This window comes from Pongo pygmaeus, chromosome 16 (genome assembly GCF_028885625.2).
Source record: "Pongo pygmaeus isolate AG05252 chromosome 16, NHGRI_mPonPyg2-v2.0_pri, whole genome shotgun sequence".
Classification (NCBI taxonomy): domain Eukaryota; kingdom Metazoa; phylum Chordata; class Mammalia; order Primates; family Hominidae; genus Pongo; species Pongo pygmaeus.
Genome location: NC_072389.2, coordinates 90,575,381 through 90,598,871, shown reverse-complemented (window position 1 = coordinate 90,598,871; position 23,491 = coordinate 90,575,381). Strand labels below are relative to the sequence as shown.

Sequence of the window (23,491 nt, the reverse complement as noted above, 5' to 3'; positions counted from 1 at the left end):
TCCTTCCACCTTAGCTTCACAAAGTGCTGGGATTACAGGCGTGAGCCACAGCATCTGGCCCTCACCTTCCCAAGTATCTGGGACTACAGGTGTACCACTGTGCCTGATCATTATTCTTTTCTTTTCTTTTCTTTCTTTTTTTTTTTTTTTTTTGAGAGATAGGGTCCAGCACTGTCACCCAGGCTGGAGTTGGAGTGCAGTGGTGCAATCATAGCTCATTACAGTCTTGACCTCCTGGGCTCAAACAATCCTTACACCTCAGCCTCCAGAGTGGGAACTACAGGCATGGGCCACAATGCCTGGTTAATTAGTTTTATTTTTTTATTTCTTTTGTAGAGACAGGATCTTGCTGTGTTGACCAGGCTGGTTTCAAACTCCTGGCTTGAAGCGATCCTTCCACCTCGGCCTTCCAAAATGTGGGATTACAGGTGTGAGTCACTGTGCCTGGCTGACATTAATCTTTTTTTTTTAGATGGAGTCTCACTCTGTCCCCCAGGCTAGAGTGCAGTGGCATGATCTCAGCTCACTGCAACCTTCGCCTCCCGGGTTCAAGCAATTCTCCTGCCTCAGCCTCCCAAGTAGCTGGGGCTACAGGCACATGCTGCCACGTCTGGCTTTTTTTTTTGTATTTTAGTAGAGATGGGGTTTCACCATGTTGCCCAGGCTGGTCTCAAACTCCTGAGCTCAGGCAATCCGCCCACCTCGGCCTCCCAAAGTGCTAGGATTACAGGCGTGAGCCACCGTGCCCAGCCGTTAATCCTTTAAAAAAAATTTTTTTTTGAGACCTTCTCACTCTGTTGTCTAGACTGTAGTGCAGTGGCTTGATCATGGCTCACTGCAGCTTCGACCAACCAGGCTTAGGTGATCCTCCCACCTCAGCCACCCAAGTAGCTGGGACTACAGGCGTGTGCCACCACACCAGCTAATTTTTTTTTGTAGAGATGGGGTTTTGCCATGTTGCCCAGGCTGGTCTTGAACTCCTGAGCTAGGCAATCTGCCCCTCTTGGCATCCCAAAATGCTGGGCTTACAGGTGAGAGCCATGGCGCCTGGCCTATTATTCTTAATTAGCATGTTTACTTGTATTTAAAGTCTTGGGAGGCCAGGTAAGGTGGCTCACACCTGTAATCCCAGCACTTTTGGGGGCTGAGGTGGGTGGATTGCTTGAGCCCAGGAGTTTGAGACTAGCCTAGGTAACATAGCAAAACCCCATCGCTACTGAAAATACAAAAAAAAAAAAAAAAAAAAAGCTGGGCATGGTGGCTCAGACCCGTATTCAGTCCCAGCTACTTGGGAGGCTGAGGTGGGAGAATCACCCAAGGCTGGGAAGTCTAGGATGTAGTGAGCCGTGATTATGCCTCTGCACTCCAGTCTAGGTGACAGAGTGGGACTTTGTCTCTAACTAACTAAATAAGTAAAATTTTCTGGAACCTTTTTGCAACAGCATTCTACTCTTTTTTGCCAATTCCGTTACAGTAGATACCTGCCTTAAAGCCTCTTCTTATGGTCTTCCTATGCCCTTTGCCTTGCTAAAGGAACACCCTCAAGATTTTAAATGTTAGTAAACATTCTAATTAAGAACAGTATTCCACAGTTGCTTATAAAAGCAACTGTGGACCCAATCCAGAGCTGGTGCTCTGTAGAGCATAAAAGAATCATGTGAGATGAACTTCGCCCTCCAGGATTTCCCCCACTGAAAGCAATTAGAGAACAATTTGCTTTCAGACCAGAAGTGTCTTAAGGGGGCTTTTCTTTCTGAGGGTGGTGGTTACTGGCACACAGGTCACCCTCTGAGATGGCTGGGATTACCTCTAGGGAACATTCTCTAGTACCCAAAATGTATTGAATGGCCATTTGGGAGGAGAGAGGTGGTGGCAATGAAGTATTCTCATCTTTCATTACTTGTCTCCCCTTGACGCTGCTTCCTAAGTGCTGTGCCCTTTAGGAGAAGCTGGCCTCCTATCCACAAAGTATGAACCCCAGTGCCTGTCATTCCGTCATTATAGCTCCATTCCTCTGAGTCTAAGGCTTTTGCATTTCCATCTTAGAGTCCTCTTTTAAATTATTTACACCCCCTGGGAGAGGTCATACTCTTAGTACATCATCACCAAACAGTAGGTTTAATTACCAGGAATTAATTAAGTCAACTGAGAGAAAGACTGGGACCCAGGCAGGCACTTGGGGGCAAGAGTGTCTGAAGGGACACACTTCTGCATGGGAGGAGAGAAGTGAGGGCAGCAAAAGAAACATTCATTCATATCAGTTCCTGCAGTGAATGTTGTTGTACCACCTCATTGCTGACTCTGGGCCCACCTTGGTGGTCCTGCTGCCTGGGGCATAGGATACAGTGTGGGCTAGCCCTGCCTTGTACAGGGGTTTTGAGGCAGAGTTGGAATTTGAGCCAAGTCTTTAAGGACTGGGGAGATTGGTTTTTTTTCCCCCTCATTTAAAAAGTAATATGTGCTCAGTTTAGAAAATTTGGGAACATTCAGGAAGAAATTCTTGTAATTCTTCCTAATGATAGACAGTTGAGATGGATAGGCAGAGGGGAGTGATCCTTTTAAAATGTCAGTCTGATAGAATTTGAGGATAAGTGGTTAAAAAAAAAAAGAACCACCTACAACAAATAAAATATTGGTCTGAGCACATCATTCTTTTACTCCAAATCCTCCTGTACCCTTTCGTCTTAGAGTCAAAGTCAAAGACCTAGCAATGGCCTGCCATCATCTGCTTCCCAGCCATATCTCCTACTCCTTCTGCTTCAGGGCCTTTCTCTTCCTTCTTGTTCATCCCTGCACCTAAAACCTCTTCTCCCCCATATTCTCATGGCTTGCTCTCTCACTTCAGAACTGAGAATATATTCACTCTTCTGATGTCATATGAGGAGCCCTGGTTGAGAAAGAGAATAAGTATGACTTTTATGAATCTGTGTCTGTATGTCTGTCTCCTTCCAGTGGATTATCAGCTCTACATGGGCAGGAATTTCATTTGTTCTGTTCACTGTGGTATCCACTGTGGTATCCACAGTGACTAGAACAAGGCCTGGCACACAGTAATGGTGCTCAATATTATTGAATGAATGAAAGTGCATGCGTGCATGTCTGTGGTGTGTGTGTGGTGTAGAGATAGGGTAGCAAAGGGCAGTGTAGCTAGCAGCTGGAGTAGGAGAGAAGGAGTGTGGTTGGGTGGAAGAGAGGAGGATGAAGAGGATGCTCTCAGTAGGAATGGAGTTCAGAGACATGGTCCAGTCTGTTCCAGTCTCTATACCCCATCTCTTACTGGTGCTGTTCAGCAGGGAGGCAATGAGTTGGTGCTGCAAGACCAGTGAGGGGCAGCTGCTGAAAAACACAGTAGCCCTGGTCTTAGGCCTAGATTATGGAGGTTTTTGAAAGCCTGGCCCAAGGGTTGGACCTAATATGGTAGGCTACAGGAAGAGGTTTTTTTTTTTTTTTTTTTTTTTTAGACAGAGTTTCCCTCTTGTTGCCCAGACTGGGGTGCAATGGCGCAATCTTGGCTCACTGCAACCTCCACCTCCCGGATTCAGGCAATTCTCTTGCCTCAGCCTCCTAAGTAGCTGAGATTACAGGCATGTGCCACCACACCTGGCTAATTTTTTTTTATTTTTAGTAGAGATGGGGTTTCGCCATGTTGGCCAGGCCAGTCTCGAACTCCTGACCTCAGGTGATCCACCCACCTTGGCCTCCCAAAGTGCTGGGATTACAGGCATGAACCACCATGCCCGGCCCAGGGAGTTTTTGAGCAGAGTAAGTGACCTGATAAAAATGGTGTTTGGGAAGGATTAGTCTTAAAGAAATTTGCAGGATGATCAAGTAGGGAAAGACCAGAGAGGGCAAGGAAAGAGCAAGGACCAGGGGGTCGGCAGACATGGGATGGAACAGATGACATCAGTGAGACTTGGTAATGGCGGGATGCTCCCCAACTGCTGTGTGGCTGCCTTGACAAAGGCTTCCAGTGCTCCCGATGTGGTAGAGTTTAAAGTGTTGTCAGTGGTTTCAAGTGAGTTTTGGAAGCAGGTGGGGTGTAAGTAGGAGAAAGGAAAAGGAAGGGTCATCCTCAGGTTGCTGAAGGTGTTCATCAGCTTGAGGGGTCTGGGGGTAAGCAGGCAATAGTATCCCAGATGGCACCTTCACCTCACGGGCTATAATCCCAGGAGAGGAGCCTGTCTGTTCTTTCTGGTCTGCTGAAAACTCTTCCTGTCTGAGTACAGCTGTCAGTGCTCTCAGGCTTTCTTCTGAATCTGCACATATGCTAAGATGATATCTGAAAGCCATTTATTCCATCACCTTTCAACTTCATTTTCTATTTCCGTATGTTTATTTCTCAGAACAAATTGTCTTTGACGAACAAACCCATTGGTTTGGATTAATTGACTAGAAATACTTATTTCTGAAAGTATTTCTGAACGGTTTCTGTTTCATTAGGCTTCTATCCTGTTTTTGATAAGGGTTGTGCCAAGATGAGATCAGTGAAGAAGTGTTTTTGGTATGATTAACCAAATGGCTGCTTCTTTATGATCTTTTGGTATGAGTCATATTTTGAGATTTGTGTTCCTGATGTGTTCATTTAGAATATATATGTGATGGTCTGCTATGTGCCAGGCACTATTCTAGGCACTGGGAATATAACAAGGAACAAAATAAACACAAATCTTACTCTTATGGGGCTCATTCTGATTTGTATGCATTTATAGATAATAAGTAAGATAAAATATAAGAGATGGTGAAAAGTGTTATGGAGAAAAATAAAGCAGGGATGGTGGATGAGGAGTTTGGTGGGGAGGCAGGTTTTCTATTTTAAATTGAGAAGTCAGAGAAATCTCATTCATTAAACGGCCTTTGAGCGGAGGTCTGAAGGAAGTGAGAGAGGGAGCCATGCAGATATGTGAGAAAAGAGCAATCAGATTGGAGAAAAGAGCAAGTGCAAAAGCCCTTCAGGCTGGGGAGGGTTTAAGGAATCCATAGGGGAAGGTATGGATTTTGGGGATCCTATGGTGGCTCCACCTCTATAATTTCTGGTTTAATTGGTCTGAGCTGGAGTTAGGCATTAGGATCGCTCCAGGGCTGAGAAGCACTGGTCTGAGGGTTAAATAAGCCTTATCCCCTGTATTTGGTGGAGAGATTTGAAGGGTAACTGTGTGTAGGAGACTTCAGCTGCTCTGATGGGAAGGGCAAGCAAGGGCCCCATGACCTTGCCAGGAATAACAGGAATCTTCCACAGTAATAAAAACTCTTCAGTTTATGTCCCTTTTCTTATTTGATTACCTCACCTCTCTGGGCCTCTGTTTCTTTGCTTGTAGAGTAAGTGGTTTAAATTTAATGGTTTCCTAGAATCTCTTTGGCTCCGATAGTCCTGAATCTTTCTAGTGTTGGAAGAAGCTCTAATCTAGAACAATGTTCTAAAGCAATGTTGTCTAATCTTGGTCTTATAACACTCTAAGTTGTGTCATCATTATGGCAAGGGCTGTGGTGAATGTCTCAATACCAAATTGAAGGAAAATTTGTGCCCTATTCAGTAGCACCTTGGGAAGATGAGTGTGTTGGGAAACTTGAAATGTGAAAACTGACCTGGTGGTTTGGAGTCCAAAGTACAAGGGCAGCTTGGTCCTTGGGGGCAGGCAGGAGCCTGAGTGCCAGTCTTAGTTCATTCACTGGTGAGTTCCTTGTGCAGTGTGAAGAGTGTGTTATAAACTGTAAAATTCCTACACATCCAAGCATGAGTGTGTGATTAGGGTGACCTGGGAGAAGCAGCCAGCCTGGAAGTGAAGCCTGACACTCAGGTTTGTTAGCCATTCTGCATCCAAACTGCATGATTGTGCATATGAGAGAGACTGTCTGGATAACCCAACAGAAACTGGTGGCCAGAGGAACCAAGGTTAATCTGGAGTAAATAACCTGGTATACTCATTGGAGCACCTCCCAATTTATTTACTATTGGACAGCAGACCTAAGACACCCCTTGGCCCCTGATCTCTAACTTTTGTCCTCTTTGGACAGCACAGTGTCTGCTTGTTAGTTTATGTTTTGATATGTGAAAGCCCAAATAAGAAAAGGAAAAACTTCAGGAAAGTTTTCTCTAGTTTCTTTCTGTAGAATTGAGATAATTGGTTTCTTTCCCTTCCCTTCTACATTTTTACATTAATATTGTCTGTATTACTATTTAGAATCCAAACTAAATGTTGGTCTGTCAAAATTGGACAAAAATGAAGTCAAGTGAGGGAATGCAGGATTAGAGTGAGAATGGGCAGAACGAGAAATTCAGGGAATGAGTCCTTTTATTAGGTAACTTGTGGGTATATGTAGTTGATGGGCCGTTAACCAGTGTTTCTCAATGCTAGTCAATTAAATCTGAATCTTAGAGGGGTAGTGGCCAAGTATTAGTAGCTTCCAAAGTTCCCAAGGTGATTCTCATGTTTGGCTACAGTTAGGGACCACCTAGTTTTTAAAAAAGGGTTCTGCTGGCTTTTCTCTTTTTGTCCCTCACTCTCATCACCTGCTCTGTGCTGACCTCTTTCTACACTGCTATCTGCCCTCGCCATGATTTCTGCAGCTCACCTGCCCCAGTGGCCCCTGCTTGGCCCTCTGCTTCTTCAGCTTCAGTGGGCATCCCGAGCACTGGAGGAGGAGTTGTTTGGAGGGGTAAACTAAACCCGGCTTTACTTCCCTTGTCTTTCTGTCCTCTCTGCATGCAATTTCTGGGGCACTCTGAAAACTTATGAGGGAAAGCTTGGTGGCCACTGAGGTTGGTGGCATAATACTTAACAAACGTGTATTTGCTATGTAAAAGGCAGTGTTTTAAGAGCTTTATAAATATTAACTCATTTGATCTCTGTAGTAGCCCATTTTACATATGGGGAAACAGACAGAGATGAAGAATCTTGCCCCAGGTCTCAAGGCTAGTAAGCAGTAGAACTAGGATTTGAACCCAGAGAGAGTCTGTGCTCTGAACCACCAGCCTGTAATAGAGGGAGGGGAGCAGACGTGGAGCTGAGAAAAGTTTTGTCTTTGACTACATTTGTGGCCTGCTTGAATTTACATTTGGGGATTTTTCTCAGGGTCTTACTTACACTTGGATTATTATTATTAGTTTTTTTAAACTATCTTTCCTTACTCTAACATTTACCTTCAGACCCATTTAAAAAATTTTTGTTTTTCTTCTTTCCTTAGGTGGTGTTTGGACTCTAGACCATGTGCCTAGGTAGAAGTTTTTCCTTTCTCCGCAGCTCTGCTCCCCTAGCAACGCTCGCCACACCCTTGTTTTGAGATCCTCTCTAAGGTATGATGTCTAGGCTGACCTGAGCTGGCCTTGAAAAGCCAAGAGTTTGGACATGGGATTTTTTTGTTCCCTGGATTTTTTCTTTTTTTTTGATGATAAAATACATATAACAAAAGTTACCATTTTTAAGTGTGCAGTTCAGTGGCATTAAATACATTCACAGTTGTACAAGCATCACCACTGTCCATCTCCAGAACCTGATATCACCTCATACTAAAACTCTGTACCTATTAAACAATAACTCCCTCTCTCTCTCCGGCTAACCCCTGGCAACCACAATTCTACTTCTTGTCTCTATGAATTTGCCTACTCTAGGGACCTCATGTAAGTGGAATCATTCAGTATTTGTCTGTTGTAGCATGTGTCAGAATTTCCTTCCTTTTTAAAGCTGAATGATATTCCATTATGTGTATATACCACATTTTGTTTATCCTTTCATCTGTTGATAGATACTTGGGTTACTTCCACCTTTGAGTGTTATGAATAATGCTGCTGTGAACATGGGTGTACAAATATCTTGCGTCTCCCCGCTCTTAATTCTTTTGAGTATATACCCAGAAGTGGAATTGCTGGATCATATGGTAATTCTGTTTAATTTTTTAAGGAACTGCCAACTGCTTTCTATATAGCAGCTGCACCATTTTACATTCCCACCAGTGATGCACAAGGAATCTGATTTCTCCACATCCTCACTAGCACTTGTTATTATTATTATTATTATTATTATTATTATTATTATTTTTGAGACAGAGTCTTGCTCTGTTGCCAGACTGGAGTTCAGTGATGTGATCTTGGCTCACTGAAACCTCCACCTCCCGGGCTCATGCCATTCTCCTGCCTCAGCCTCCTGAGTAGCTGGGACTACAGGTGCTGGCCACCGCGCCCAGCTAAATTTTATATTTTCAGTAGAGATGGGGTTTCACCATGTTGGCCAGGATGGTCTCCATCTCTTGACCTGTGATCCGCCTGCCTCGGCTTCCTAAAGTGTAGGGATTACAGGCGTGAGCCACCGCACCCAGACTTGTTTTGTTTTTAAATAATAGCCATCCTGATGAGTGTGTGATTGGACCCATAAAGTCTGCTAGCCAAGGGGTGGGTCCCTATTGTGCTGAAATGTACAAATATAGAAAAAAAAATATGATAAACCTCTGTGTACTCACTCAGATTCGGTAGTTATCAATTCATGGTCTTTTTTTTTTTATGTTTTGTTTTTTTGAGACAGGGTCTCACTTTGTCACCCAAGCTGGAGTGCAGTGGTGTGATCAAGGCTCACTGTAGCCTTTACCCCCTGGGTTCAAGCAATCCTCCCACCTCAGCCTCCCGAGTAGCTGGGACTACAGCACACACCACCGTGCCTGGCTACATGGTCAATCTTGTTTCATTTATGTATCCCCTCCTTGCTCTCTTCGTCTTGCCCTGTGTTATTTTGAGGCCAATTCCAAATGTCACATCATTTTATCTGTAAACATTTCACTGTGTGAAGGCTCTTAATAGTCCATTTGTCTAATCATAGAAAGGCACATAGGGACGTGTTATGGTTATCATTCCCTTGGATCACCAGGGACATACAATAGGCACATATAGAACACCTGGATATTGGATCGGTTGCCATGCTGGATTGTTGGTGAAAGGCTGCTTTGGCTGGGGCCCTACTTTCTTGCTGAAGGCTGGCTTCCCTCAGGTCTGAGCAGTCATGGTGAAAGAGTACACCCAGATCTCTGTTGAGACGGGAAGGAGAGAAGAGGGAGGAAGAGAGGCACGAGGGAGAGAGCAGGAGCTGGAGAGTCGGGGGGCGGATAGAGAGACAGAGAGAGAGAGGACAGGGGCAGAGAAGAGAGGGAGAGAAAGTGTACCGTGGAGGAAGGAATAGGGGGAGAGAGGATGAGAAAGAGAAGAGTGTGTGTGTGTGTGTGTGTGTGTGTGTGTGTGTGTGTAAGAAAAGGGGAATAAGAACAGAACACTTGGGAGAGAAACTTTACCAGCCCTTTGACTCACCAGCTCTTAAACTCCTGTGGTGATCTAAGGCAACCATAGGGATGCCTCTAAGAGTAGTAGCATGCTCCTCGTGTCCCTCCAGACCTGTCAGTTTAGGAAACTGGAGCTGTAGGTTGTCTGTGGTGGATGAGACTGGTGGCACCCTCAAAACCACCAAAGAAAGAGTGATCCTGTGAAATGGCCGCTTGCGGTTTTCTTTTTGTTTTTCGAGATGGAGTCTCATTCCGTAGCCCAAGCTGGAATGCAGTGGCGTGATCTCGGCTCACTGCAGCCTTCGCCTCTGGGGCTCAAGTGATTCTCCTGCCTCAGCCTCCCAAGTAGCTGGGACTAGAGGCATGCACCACCACACCAGGTTAATTTTTTTGTATTTTTAGTAATTTTTTTTGTATTTTTAGTAGAGATTTTTTGTATTTTTAGTTTCACCATGTTGCCTGGGTGGTTTCGAACTCCTGAGCTCAGGTGATCCACCCGCCTTGGCCTCCCAAAGTGCTGGAATTACAGACGTGAGCCACCGTACCCGGCCAACACTGTTTTCTAGGGTCCTTTGCGTCGGAAGTTGAGGCTTGGTTCCCAGCAGGTCTGGGGCTGCTGGCTTCTTGCTTAAATTTAGGGGTCCCCACTACCAAGAGATGATGCATTTACAAAGTTTACTGGGAGGAACACACCAGGATGGTGTGTGAACAAGAGGAGTCCTGTCCCCCTTTTTCTCAAATCTCTGGGTCCTGTTTTCCTTCTAACAAAGTGTGGTGCCAGGTTATTGCTGAGATCTGTTTGCAAATAAGGAAAGGTAAAAGTGGGTACAGGTTACAAAGTATCAGTTTGTATCTAAATTGTCAGCTCTGTGTAAACTGTGCTTGCTGCCTGTGCCTAGTTTCTGCTTGTCCCAGTCAGTTTTATTGTCTTGTATAATCCCAGCTCCCTCCAGTTCTGTCTTTTTATATCTTTTAAAAAATATAGCAGCTTTATTGAGATATAATTCACATGCCATACGGTTTACCCATTTAAAGTGTACAATTCAATGGTATTTCAGTTTGTTCATGGACTTGTATTTTCTTCTTTTTATTTGTTTCTTTTCTTTTCTTTCTTTTTTTTGAGACAGGGTTTTGCTGTGTCACCTACCCTGGAGTGCAATGGTGCAATCACAGCTCACTGCAGCCTCAACCTCCCAGGCTCAAGCAATCCTCCCACCTCAGCCTTTTGAGTAGCTGGGACTACAGACATGTGCCACCACGCCCAGCTAATTTTAATTTAATTTAATTTTTTTTTTGTAGAGATGGGGTTTTGCCATGTTGCCCAGCTGGTATTGAACTCCTGGCCTCAAATGATCTACCTGCCTTGGCCTCACGCTTGGGATTACAGCCACGAGCCATAGTGCCTAGCCAGTATCTTCTTATCTTCTTTCCTTTTCTTTCTTACCTTTTTTTTTTTTTTTTTTTTTTGAGACAGTTGTGCTCTGTCGCCCAGGAGTGCAGTGGTGCGATCCCAGCTCACTACAACCTCTGCCTCCTGGGTTCAAGCGATTCTCCCACCTTAGCCTCCTGAGTAGCTGGGATTACAGGCATGCACCACCACACCTGGCTAATTTTTGTATTTTTAGCGGAGACAAGGTTTCATCATGTTTACCAGGCTGGTCTCGAACTCCTGACCTCAAGTCATCTACCTGTCTCAGCTTCCCAAGTGCTGGGATTACAGGCGTGAGCCACTGTGCCCAGCCTTTTGTGTCTTTTTTTCTTAAGACTCAGTCCCACCCTGTACCTACCTCTTCCCTATGGTTCTCAGAGCTAGCCTTTTCTTTCCTCTGGTGTCACACTGATCCCATCCTCAAAACAAATGACCTTATGGGACATCGGCCAATAGGCACCCCCCCACTGATAAAATATTTAATTTAATCAGCCATTACAGGGATCCAGGATTCATAGACAAGGGTACTTTAGGTAGACCACTTCCCACTGGCGAGGTCCCATAACCACTGAAGGTCTCCCTAAAATTTTAAAAAGTGAAACAAAAATTTGCATATTTGCAAAATGTTTGATTCATAATAAGCCCACTTGGGAATCTGTGATTATCTTGAACAATCTTAATTCTGGACAAATGAGCTTGTCAAATTGTTCTTCCTCCTTTCTTTTATTTATTTATTTTTTTGAGACATGGTGTCCGTCTGTTGCCCAGACTGGAGTGCAATAGCGTGATCTTGGCTCACTGCAACCTCCACTTCCTGGGTTCAAGCAATTCTCCTGCCTCAGCCTCCTGAGTAGCTGGGATTACAGGTGCCTACCACCATGCCTGGCTAATTTTTGTATTTTTAGTAGAGACAGGGTTTCACCATATTGGTGAGGTTGGTCTCGAACTCCTGACCTCAGGTGATCAGCCCACCTCTGCCTCCCCAAAGTGCCGGAATTATAGGCGTGAGCCACTGTGCCTGCCCTGTTCCTCCTTTCTAATGGTGGATTACCTTCCTGTAAACACACTGGAATTTACAGAAAGACAAGAAGGTAATGAACAATTATATAATATATGCTAGGTGGTGATAAGTGCTGGGAAGAAAATAAAGCAGTGTAAAGGGATAAAGATTGATGGTGGGGTTGGGGATTGGTATCTCATGTAGAATGGTCGTGGAAGGCTCCTGACAAAGTGACATTGGATTAAAGGCCTGAAGAAGTGAGGAAGTGAGCCCACCGAGATCTGGTGGGAGAATGTTTCAAGCAGAGGGAATGGTGACTGCAGAGGGTCAGAATGGAGCATGACCAGCATGCCTGAGGAACGTAAGGAGGCCTTTGTGTGCCTGGACAGACTGGGTGAGAGAGAGGCGTAGGAGATGGGGGCAGTGAGATCATCCCGGCTGTGGAGGCTGTGGGAAAGATGGGATTTCACTCTGAGGGAGATGGGATGGTGTTGAAGGGTTTTGAAGAGAGTAGGGACATGATGTGATGTGTGCTTTAACATTTTTAAATTATCTTATTATTTTTTGAGATGGGGTCTCACTGTGTTGCCTAGGCTGGAGTGTAGTGGCTATCCTCAGGTACATTCCTAGCTCACTGCAGCCTCAAATTCCTGGGCTCAAGTGATCCTCCTACCTCAGCATCCTAAGTAGCTGGTACTACAGGCATGGGCCACTGTGCCCAGTGGCAACATATGTTTCAAAAGCAATACTCTGGCTGCTGTGTTGGGAATGACTAGTAGAGACAAGGGTGGAAGCAAGAAGATCAGTTGGCAGGCTTTTGTGGGAACACAGGAGAGAGATGATGGTAGAGGTGGTGAGAAATGGCTGGACTTGAATATATTTTGAAGGTTGAGTTGACAGGATGTGCTTGTGGATTGGATGAAGGGTGTGAAAGAGAGGTTTAGGCCTAAGCAGCTGGAAGAATGGCATTGTCATTTACTGAAATGGGGAAGGCTGTAGGAGGAAATCAAGAGCTAGATTTTAGACATAGTAGATCTGAGGTGCCTATTAGATATCCAAGTAGAGATCCAAATCTAGAAATAACAATAATTTAGTGAGTGTCTACTGAGGGGCTTATAAAATAGCAGGAAAGAGAACACTTTACTGAAATGTTCAGTAAACTACAGTACAGGTAGAAAATTATGATGTGAGGAAGAATAAATAAAGCAAAAGAGAGCAAAAGGGAGAGTGAGGTGACTTCTGTAGGAATTCTGTGCCCTTGATGAGCCTCAGTGGTGCCCACAGATGTTTCCAGTGGATTATGTATGTGTAGGTGCTCAAGAGCAGGATCTGGGCCTTCAGCTTTGTGCCCTCAGTGCCAGTCATAAGTCTTAGCATTTGGTGACTATTCCCCTCTCTGAGCCTCAGTTCTCCATGTATAAAAAATGAAGAGTTTGGACTAGACCGGTGCAGTAGAATCATCTGGGAAGCTTTTAAAAAAAAAAAACCAAAAAGCAGGAATCCATCCTAGACATATTGAATCAGAATTTTCATGGTGGAGCCTGTGTATCTGTATTTTGAAGTCATTCCCTATGTTACTCTTTTGCAGTCTGTCCAGCGGCAGCCTTCAGACAGGCATTTGGAAGCCCCTGGACCAGATAGTTTCCAAGGGCCCCTTCAGCTTTAACATCTTATGAGTCTTGTTAGAATGTTTGCAATATAATTCTGTCCTTGAAATCTTTGGTTGGCGTGGAAAAGGCATGGCATGGGGAGAGGAGAAGCTGCCTTTGGGTGAAGGACACCTTGCACAGGGCAAGCAGGGGCAGGTACATCAGCCAGGGGGTTGAAGAGACATCCAGGAATGGCTCTGGGAGCAGTGGGAGCAGTGACAACTCACCTGCCATGGGGAGCCAGGTGTGTTAGGTCATGGAAATAGAGGGGAAAGACATGACCCCAACACAGGAGAGGCTCACATACTGATGGGAAGGACTGATGAGAAAACAAATGATTCCAGCCCCCTGTGAGAAGTGCTGCCATAGAGGAAGAGAGGCTTGGGTGTCAGGAGAAAAGTGGAGCAGGAGGAGGGCAGAGGACTGGAGTTGCAGCACTCAGAGAAGGCATCAGAAGGGGACCCTGGAGCTGAAGCTTGGGGATGAGGAGTTCTTAGGTTTGTGTTTGAGGCCCTGGTGGGTTGGGGTATCAGGTATTCTGTAGTCAGGGGGATAGCTCAAACCCTGGCACAGAGGCACGAGAAAGTGTGAGAGAACCACCACTGGGGTCAGAATGAAAGGTATCCTGGCAAGTGGCTGGAGAGGGGCAGAGACCACATTGGAATGCATCCTCCATGTGAGGCTGAAGGGACATCTTGGTGATCAGATGTATGTTTCACAGAAAATTTTATGGCAACATGTGCATTAGAGGGGCTACACTAAGTGGAGGAAAGACAAGTAAAAAACGTTTTTTTTGTTTGTTTGTTTGTTTGTTTGTTTTTGCCTGCGCCCACTGGGGCAGCTGTTTCTTATGTACTGCTGAGAATCTCTTTGGGCCATTTTTTTTGCCACTGGCTTGAATAGCAGGTGCCTCATGAAATGAAACATTGGCTGTTGACTGATTCAGAACATCTGAGACTTGGAGTGATGCAGACCTATATAAGCAGGCCTCAGATGTATATTCAAGAGGCCAGTGAGATGTATACGCTATGGAGTCTGCTTGTCCACTTTAGCAGTTAATTTTTATGTAGAAATCCCTAAGTTCTAGATTAATTTGCCCAGCTGTTGCAGCCTAACCTGTTCAAGGACTCAGAGATCCTTAAAGTTAGTTTAACTTTACATACTAAACCAATGCCTACCTAAGGTCTTCACACAAGTAACTATTGATACCATAGGAGTGAAAGCCAATTCCATGTGGTCATAATTCCTTATTCTTTTAGCTATACCATTCCCAATCTGGGGCTTTGTTCTGGGTCCAGGAACATGAGGCTCTTTTTTCTTTTTCCTCTGATCCTACTGAAGTTTCACTAAGTTCCCTTCGCTACCACCCATGGAAGTGGTGTCTCGATGATTAATGTTCCTGCTGGAGTTCAGGCGAGGCTCCTGCACGTCTTGGGAGCAGCAGCTTACTCTTGAACTTGTTTGCTCATTCTGACTTTCCCCTCGTCTGCTTCCATTCCTGGTACAACATAGGGAGACCCTGTCTCTACAAAAATAAAACTGGCCAGGCGTGGTGGCGCACACCTGCAGCCCCAACTACTCAGGAGCCTGAGGTGGGAGGATCACTTGAGCCCAGGAGGTGGAGGCTGAAGTGAGCTATGATCACACCATTGCACTCCAGCCTGGGCGACAGAGTGAGACCCTGTCTCAAAGCAAACAAATAAATAAATAAAAACTCTTAATTACAAGCAATAATGCAAGACAAATGATATCAGTATTTAAGCCATAGTCAGTCATGTGGGGGAGCAGGGTTGAGAGTTCACCCACAGGTTGTAAAACATCCATCCTTCCTTCCTTCCAGTCCTAATACAACGAACAATGGCAAATTCAAGAAAACTTGTTTTGTTTTTTTTTTGTCTCACAGTTCAGCGTTCCTTAAATCATGCTGCCTTCAACTTTCATTTTATGAATCTGCAAGCTTTTATTTGCTTCCTTGTCTTATTAAACAGAATATATTGACTATAGAGATCAAATTTTTCTTAATGCTTTTTGGAGTCCCTCTGCCTCCTTAATGTCCTGTTACTGAACTTTTATTAATCTACTATTACTGAACTTAGCATTGCTTTGGTAACAGATGACAAAGTTTAATGTTATTTGAAATTTGAAGGCTTTATGCAGAGGGGAGAAACCTCATGGGTTCAGTGTTAAGTCCTTGTTCTTAGTTCCTCAGAGCCTTTTTTATTTTTAGATTTGAATATGTGAATGTTACTACATTTATATATTTTTTTACCTGTGATAATTCAGGATATTTTCTAACAATAGATAAAATCATCTTTTGTCTACATCTTTTATTTCTTTTTTTAACAAGTCACCACCCACCAGGGGTTTAATTCTCCTAATAAAAAGGCCAGTTCAGAGAGGGGCCCTGCCTTGTCCCCATCTAGGGGAGAAGATCTACAGAGCACCCTGGGAATGTCCAAGCCCAGTACATATTTTATTTCAAACTTCAAAATACTGCCCTCTTCTCTCTAGTATTATGAGGTTTGATGAACAAACCTATAATTTAGTTATACTTTCCCCTTTCTCCTAAATTTTCATCTCTCCAGAAAAAAAAAAAAATAGAGCTCTAATTTTTAGGGTCTCGTTAAAAAGCCCTTTCATTTACTTTACAACTTCAATCTCTGAGATTTCGCAGGACCTCTTCCAACTCTGGTATGTTTTTCTTGAGGTATGGGGAACCAAAACTGCACAGCACATGTAGATATGGACACAGAATGGTTTTGAATAAGGACAGGATCACAAGTTCTAATTTGCTTAGAGTGTTCTTTCTGATAATGCCCAGCATTTTCTGGGCCTTTTGTGATTAAACATGTGATGTGGTATCTTAAGGGAACAGTCTAAGCTGATTGAACAGTGTAGCTTAAAATTCATTATTCTAAAAGTATAATTGGTATTGCTTTTCCCTGAATGTTCCTTCACATTTGCCTTCACTGATGGTCACTTGCTATAATTTTGCCTATTTATGCAGCCTCATGAGAACCTGTCTTTTAATTTTGCTTTTTGATTAGGAACAGCTTTAAGGCCATTTGCAAATGAAGGTTTTACTTTATTGCTTCTACAAATATTTATTGAGTACCTAATGGGGAATCCAGTGATGAATGAAACAGATAAGCCCCTTCCTTCATGAAACTTACATCCTAACATTCTTCTGCTAGATTATTGGGTCCCAAAGCATTTATATAATTATGAAGACTTCCTTTTTAAAATAAATGTTTCATGAGTCCTTATTCAGTAGTGGTGTGTCTAATGGCTGGTCCTTGAGAACACATATCTGGATGTGAAGCTGGGTTCCCTTATGGGTTGGAAACCACCATTCTAGGTAATTTATGAAAGCATAAAGCTCTAGTCCAAAATTAGTCAAAGGGTTAAAAACTCTGTTTATATTTCCCCATGAATGGGAATTACATGAAGACATACATACGGATGCACACAGACAACATACATTCACCCAAGTTTTATGGAAGTCAGTTGTTATTTTGTTCTGTTTTTTTTTTGGTGGGATCTTAGCATTTAAAGTCTGTAGAAATTCTGTCTGCTAGTCTACTAGTTCTGCCATAATTGTATATAATCATACTGTTTTGTTTTTTTTTTCTTTGAGACAGAGTCCACTCTGTTGCTCAGGCTGGAGTGCAATGGCGTGATCTCGGCTCACTGTAACCTCTGCCTCCCAGGTTCAAGCAGTTCTCCTGCCCCAGCCTCCCAAGTAGCTGAGATTACAGGTGTGCACCACCATGCCCAGCTAGTTTTTGTATTTTTAGTAGGGACAGGGTTTTGCCATGTTGGTCAGGCTGGTCTTGAACTCCTGACCTCAGGTGATCCACCTGCCTTGGCCTCCCAAAGTGCTGAGATTACAGGCATGAGTCCCAGCACCTGGCCACGGTTTTCCTTTTTTTTTTTTTTTTTTTCCTAAGATAGGGTCTCGCTCTGTCACCTGGGCTGGAGTACAGTGGCGCAATCTTGGCTCACTGCAACCTCTGCCTCCCGGGTTCAAGCGATTCTCCTGCCTCAGCCTCCTGAGTAGCTGAGACTATGGACATCTGCCACCATACCTGGCTAATTTTTGTATTTTTGGTGGAGACAGGGTTTCACCAGATTGGCCAGGCTAGTCTCGAACTCCTGACCTCAAGCGATCCACCCACCTCAACCTCCCAAAGTGCTGGGATTAGTCATGAGCCATTGCATCCAGCCAATCATGCCAGGTTTTGTTGTTGTTGTTGTTGTTTTGTTTTGTTTTTTTGAGACAGAATCTTGCTCTGTTGCCCAGGCTGGAGTGCAGTGATGCGATCTCAGCTCACTGCAACCTCCACCTCCCGGATTCAAGAGATTCTCCTGCGTCAGCCTCCCGAGTACCTGGGTTTACAGGTGCACACCACCATGCCCGGTTAATTTTTGTGTTTTTAGTAGAGATGGGGTTTTGCTATATTGGCCAGTCTGGTCCCGAACTGACCTCAAGTGATCTCCCCACCTCGGCCTCCTGAAGTGCTGGGATTACAGGCATGAGCCACCGTGCCCGGCCAAATCATATTGTTTTTATACCCTCAAATAATTCCAATAGGGTGATTCGGCATGCTGAGGCCCTTTCAAAACTAAGATGCTCCTTATCCACATCTAGTTGATATGTTTACTTAAATGTTTGGTAAAATTTCCTGGGCAAAGTGATAGACTCTGTAATAAACAATAGGAATTTATGTTCATCTTTAAAAAATATTTCCAGATATTCCCTAGGTAGAAACTTATTCTGAGAGAGGGTATAGTCATCAATCTGCCAGTCTTGGAGTTGTTCTTTACCCCTAAGGGGGCTGTTCATATTGTTGCATAATTCCACTATCTCACCTTTGAGTGAAATTTACTCTCAGCCTAGGCCACCAAACCAGTGATCCTGCCTTGCCTCTTGACTAGGCCGCTCTAGATCACTCAGTGAGCTCACCAGGTCTGGATCTATCTGGCTCGTTCAGATGCTTCAGGGTGAGCCTCTGACAAAGGCTCTGTAGGCCAGGCCATGGTTCCTGGGCTGGTGTTCATGGACATGGCTCTGGTCCCAGAGTGACTGCCCCCAGGCAAGGTAGGCAGCTGCCTGTGGTTTGCTCTTCTCAACTTTGGCTTGCTGCTTCCAACAGGTTACAGACACTGGTGTATGCTGAAGCTTTTTATTTTGACTATACCTTTTATTTTAACTAAGTTATTCTGTTGATTTTCTAACTAGCATTTCCCTGGTGATCCATGTCAAATGTGCTTTAAGAATTTTATATTAATGATTTTTGGCTGGGTGCAGTGGCTCACGCCTGTAATCCCAGCACTTTGGGAGGCCAAGGTGGGCGGATCACATGAGGCTAGAAGTTTGAGACCATCTTGGCCAACATGGCAAAATCTCATCTCTATTAGAGATACAAAAATTAGCCAGGCATGGTGGCACACATCTGTAATCCCAGCTGCTCAGGAGGCTGAGGCACATGAATCCCTTTAACCCGGGAGGTGGAGGTTGCAGTGAGCCAAGATCATGCCACTGCACTCCAGCCTGGGTGACAGAGCAAGACTCTGTTTCAAAACAAAACACCTGGTAGCTCACACCTGTAATCCCAGCACTTTGGGCGGCCAAGGCCAGTGGATTACGAGGTCAGGAGATCAAGGCCACCCTGGCTAACATGGTGAAACCCTGTCTCTATTAAAAATACAGAAAAATTAGCTGGGTGTGGTGGTGCGTGCCTGTAATCCCAGCTACTCGGGAGGCTGGGTTGGAAGAGTCGCTTGAACCTGGGAGGCGGAGGTTGCAGTGAGCCGAGATCACGCCATTGCACTCCAGCCCAGGAGACAGTGTGAGACTCTGTCTCAAAAAAAAAAAAAAAAAAAAAGAATGTTATATTATTTTTAGAGTCTTTTGTAAGAAGCTCCTTAAGTTTTTTGGCCTGCCTAGTTTTCTTCTATTTTTTTTCTTTTTGTATATTAAAAATATAATCAAAAAAATTTTTACATTTAAAAAAAAGGGGCTGGGTGCAGTTGCTCACACCTGTAATCTCAGCACTTTGGGAGGCTGAGGTGGGTGGATCAGTTGAGGTCAGGAGTTTGAGACCTGCCTGGCCAACATGGCGAAACCCGGTCTCTACTAAAAATATAAAAATTAGCCGGGCGTGGTGATGCATGCCTGTAGTCCCCACTACTTGGGAGGCTGAGCAGGAGAGTTGCTGGAACCCAGGAAGTGGAGGTTGCAGTGATCCGAGATCACGCCACTGCATTCCAGACTGGGTGACAGAGCAAGACTCTGTCTCAAAAAAAAAAAAAAAAAAAAAAAAAAAAAGGCATGGGGTCTCACTATGTTAGTTTTGCACTCCTAGGCTCAAGCGATCATCCCACCTTGTGGGAAAATAATAACCACCAAAGTGCTAAAAATAATGAAGTTATGTAAATAATACAATTTGAAACAAATAGTTTGAATAATTTTAAAATGAAGATAAACAAAAGAGAAAATAATTTCGTCTGTTGAGATAACTTTTTTTTTTTTTTTTTTTTTGGGATGGAGTCTAGCTCTGTCTCCCAGGCTGGAGTGCGGTGGCACGATCTCGGCTCACTGCAAGCTCCGCCTCCCGGGTTTACGCTATTCTCCTGCATCAGCCTCCCGAGTAGCTGGGACTACAGGCGCCTGCCACCACGCCCGGCTAATTTTTTTGTATTTTTAAAAGAGATGGGGTTTCACCGTGTTAGCCAGGAGTCTCCAACTCCTGACCTGGTGATCCGCCCGCCTCGGCCTCCCAAAGTGCTGGGATTACAGGCGTGAGCCACCGCGCCCGGCCTAGATACTTTTAACATTTGGAATATTCTTGTAACTCCATTCTGTAGTATTTTTTCTAGTCTGTCCATTTGTCTTTCTTCTTTTAATTGCCTGCTCATCACCCTCACTCATTTTTCTAATGGGTTGCTTATATTTTACTTATTGCTTTGTAAGGGCTTTTTGTTTTTGTTTTAAGGAGTGGAGAGTTTAATAGGCAAGAAGGAAGGGAGAAGACAGAAGGAAGACGCTCCCCCGTACAGAGACAGAGGGAGGGGGGCTCCAAAGCCGAAAGAGGAGGTCCCCATCTGCCACGGATACCAGTCAAGTACACATGCAGAGGCTGGAGGAGGCGGTGTTTGATTTGCATAGGGCGCAGGGGATTGGTTTGACTAGGCATGTCATTCACGTAGCCCGAGAAAAAGCTGGCCCTCCCACCCTAGCTTTTTAATATGCAAATGCAGGGTGACACGACGTTCTGCACTCGTGAGGATATATGGGGGTGGCCATGTTGCCAGGAACATGTAGGGAAAGGGCAAGAAGGCCGCGGGAATCTCCATGTTTGGGTGGACCCAGTTTCTAATGGCCGACTTGCATATCAAAGGTTGCTGGCCTGGCTCTAAGAGCAGGGGCTTTACAAGAAACTTTTCCTGAGATTCTTTAAAGCTTCCCAATGACCCCTTTTCCTACATTTCCCCCTGTGGAGATGCTACACTAACTGCTGTTAGGGGGTTTTGGGCGACGACTCTTTCTGGCTACTTCCTGCTGAAAAGGGGCGTCAAATGGAGAACAGCAGCTAGGGCTCCTCCTGGGGTTGATCTAAGGGTCCTCGGAAGAATGGTGTGTGCATGTGTGGTTCAGTTTATAGCACCATTTGGAGTTTGATTGCAGTCTGATGATTGAATTTCCTTTCCTGGCCCATGAACCAAAATGATACGGCTCTGATGAGTGGAGGAACACCAGGGTTCTTGGTCCTCATGCCGGCTTAGAGAAAACAACAGGGACACACGTGGAGTGGTTTTAAGGAGTGGAGCATTTAATAGGCAAAAAGGAAGGGAGAAGACAGAAGGAAGAAACTCCCTTGTAGAGAGACAGAGGGAGGGGGGCTCCAAAGCCGAAAGAGGAGGTCTCTCTATAAGGGCTTTTTATGTTTTAATTAAGATATTAATGATAATAACTATATGTTGCAAATATTCCTTTTGATTTGTTGTTTGCCTTTTAACTTTGTGCTGGCAGGTTTTTGGTAAATAGAACTTTTTTTATTGGTTGTCTTTTTCTTTACAGTTTCTTCTTTTGCTTTTATAACGGTACATTTTGATTAATTTCTATTTAAAAACAATGTGATGCTTTAGATCAAGGTTCAAGTAAATATAAACATGTAGGTACATGGTAGAGTACCTTATTCACAGTTATTGATTGCTGCTGTTTTTGGTTTTTCTTACTGGGGCTAAATAGAAAACAGCATGTGATCTTTGGCTTTTAAAGGCTTTCAGCTTTGGCATTTAAAACATTTATTATTATTATTAATGTTTTTTTATTCTTTTTAAAAATAGAGTCTCACTGTGTTCCTCAGGCTACTCTCAAACTCCTGGGGTCAAGTGATCCTCCTCCCTTGGCCTCCCAAAGTGCTAAGATTACAGGTGTGAGCTACTGTGCCTGACCTAAAATCTCTATATAAAGTTTTTTTTTCTGCTGCTAGTATTGAGCTCTCACACCATTTACTAGCTCTGATTTTCCAGCAAAAGATATTTACTTTACTTCTGACCATTCTCAGTCAATCCCTGAGATTTCTCTATGAGGAGAGCTTTACTTCTGATCTAATCTTTCTCTGCTTCAAGCCTCTGCAACTTCATATTAGATAGTAGCAGGCTCCCAGCTAATCCTTACACACACAATCAACTTCTCCTCCTCTTCTCCCACATGCTTTTTCCAGCTCCTTAATGAGAGCTGGGAAATCTATTTTGCCCTTTCCCCTCAGTCTTTTTTTCCTAGACAGTTTTGTTTTGTTTTTTTTGAGTTGGAGTCTTGGTCTGTTGCCCAGGCTGGAGTGCAGTGGCAAGATCTTGACTCACTGCAACCTCCTCCTCCTGAGTTCAAGTGATTCTCCTGCTTCAGCCTCCCAAGTAGATGGTGCTACAGGCGTGTGCCACCACACCCAACTAATTTTTGTATTTTTAGTAGAGATGAGATTTCACTATGTTGGCCAGGCTGGTCTCGAACTCCTGACCTCAGGTGATCCACCTACCTCGGCCTCCCAAAGTGCTGGGATTACAGGAGTGAGCCACTGTGCCTGGCCTTTCCTAGACATTTAAAAGAAAGAAAGAACAAAAAAGAAATAAAAAAGAAGCTTATAAAGCAAATATCATGCAGGAGTTTCCTTATAGTTATGATCACCCTGCATAGTAGGTCACTTGGTATTGAGTGCCCGCTGCTTTCAGTGACATCCGGTATGTTCCTTTTGTTTATGGGTTCCAACACCTCCTATTCCAAGAGACAAACATTTGTGCTGTTCAAAACTTTATATCTCATTCCAGTGGGGTGTTCTGCCAACCCATGTTTAGGTAATTGGTATTGTACTTTATTATTACCGTAATTAGATATCTTCCCAATGGGAGGGAGTGTAGTTCTCATTTTCTGTGAGAACTCATATGCAGGCAGATGTGTTTTGCTGGGAGTTGGGAGTGGGGCAAGAAACTAAACCTGGAAACCTGTTGATCCCACGGGGTGGTAAGAGATATACCTCTGCTATGCCACCTGCTGCCTTGTGGTTCTGAGTGGGTTTTGTTGTTGTTGTTATTTTTCCCTTTAAAAATTATAAAAGCAATCTATCAGCCCCCTAAAAAAGTTTTGAAAAAATAACCCAACAGTAATTCCACTACTCTGTGTAATCATTTTCATTTTTAAAAAATCTTGGCTCAAATGCATGCATAGTTTTACATTGTTATAGTCTGACAACATTTTTGTATTAGTCTTTTTAAACTTGACATTATAAGTAATTTTCCTTGTTGCTATATAGATTTCATGAGAATTTTTATTATTTATTTATTTATTTATTTATTTATTTATTTATTTATTTATTTTGAGATGGAGTTGCTCACTCTGTCGCCCAGGCTTGGGGCAGTGGTGCGATCTCTACTCATGGCAACCTCTGCCTCCTGGGATCAAGTGATTCTCCTGCCTCAGCCTCCAGAGTAGCTGGGATTACAGGCGCCCACCACCACGCCTGGCTGATTTTTGTATTTTTAGTAGAGACGGGGTTTCACCATGTTGGCCAGGCTGGTGTTGAACTCCTGACCTCAAGCTATCCACCCGCCTTGGCCTTCCAAAGTGCTGGGATTATAGGCAAGAGCCACCGC

General features: G+C 44.1%; 1 protein-coding gene across 4 annotated transcripts in view; it reads left to right on the top strand.

The window, feature by feature from the left end:
* Positions 1-23,491, top strand: part of ZNF592 (zinc finger protein 592) — a 56,771-nt gene that overhangs the window by 8,692 nt on the left and 24,588 nt on the right. For 2 of the 4 annotated variants that reach the window (XM_054450977.2, XM_063652878.1), the window contains exon 2: positions 7,183-7,291. The exons of the other annotated variants lie outside the window; for them this stretch is intronic. The gene's annotated coding sequence lies outside the window, so the exon portion shown is untranslated. The remainder of the gene's footprint in view (positions 1-7,182; positions 7,292-23,491) is intronic. 4 annotated transcript variants of the gene reach the window in all.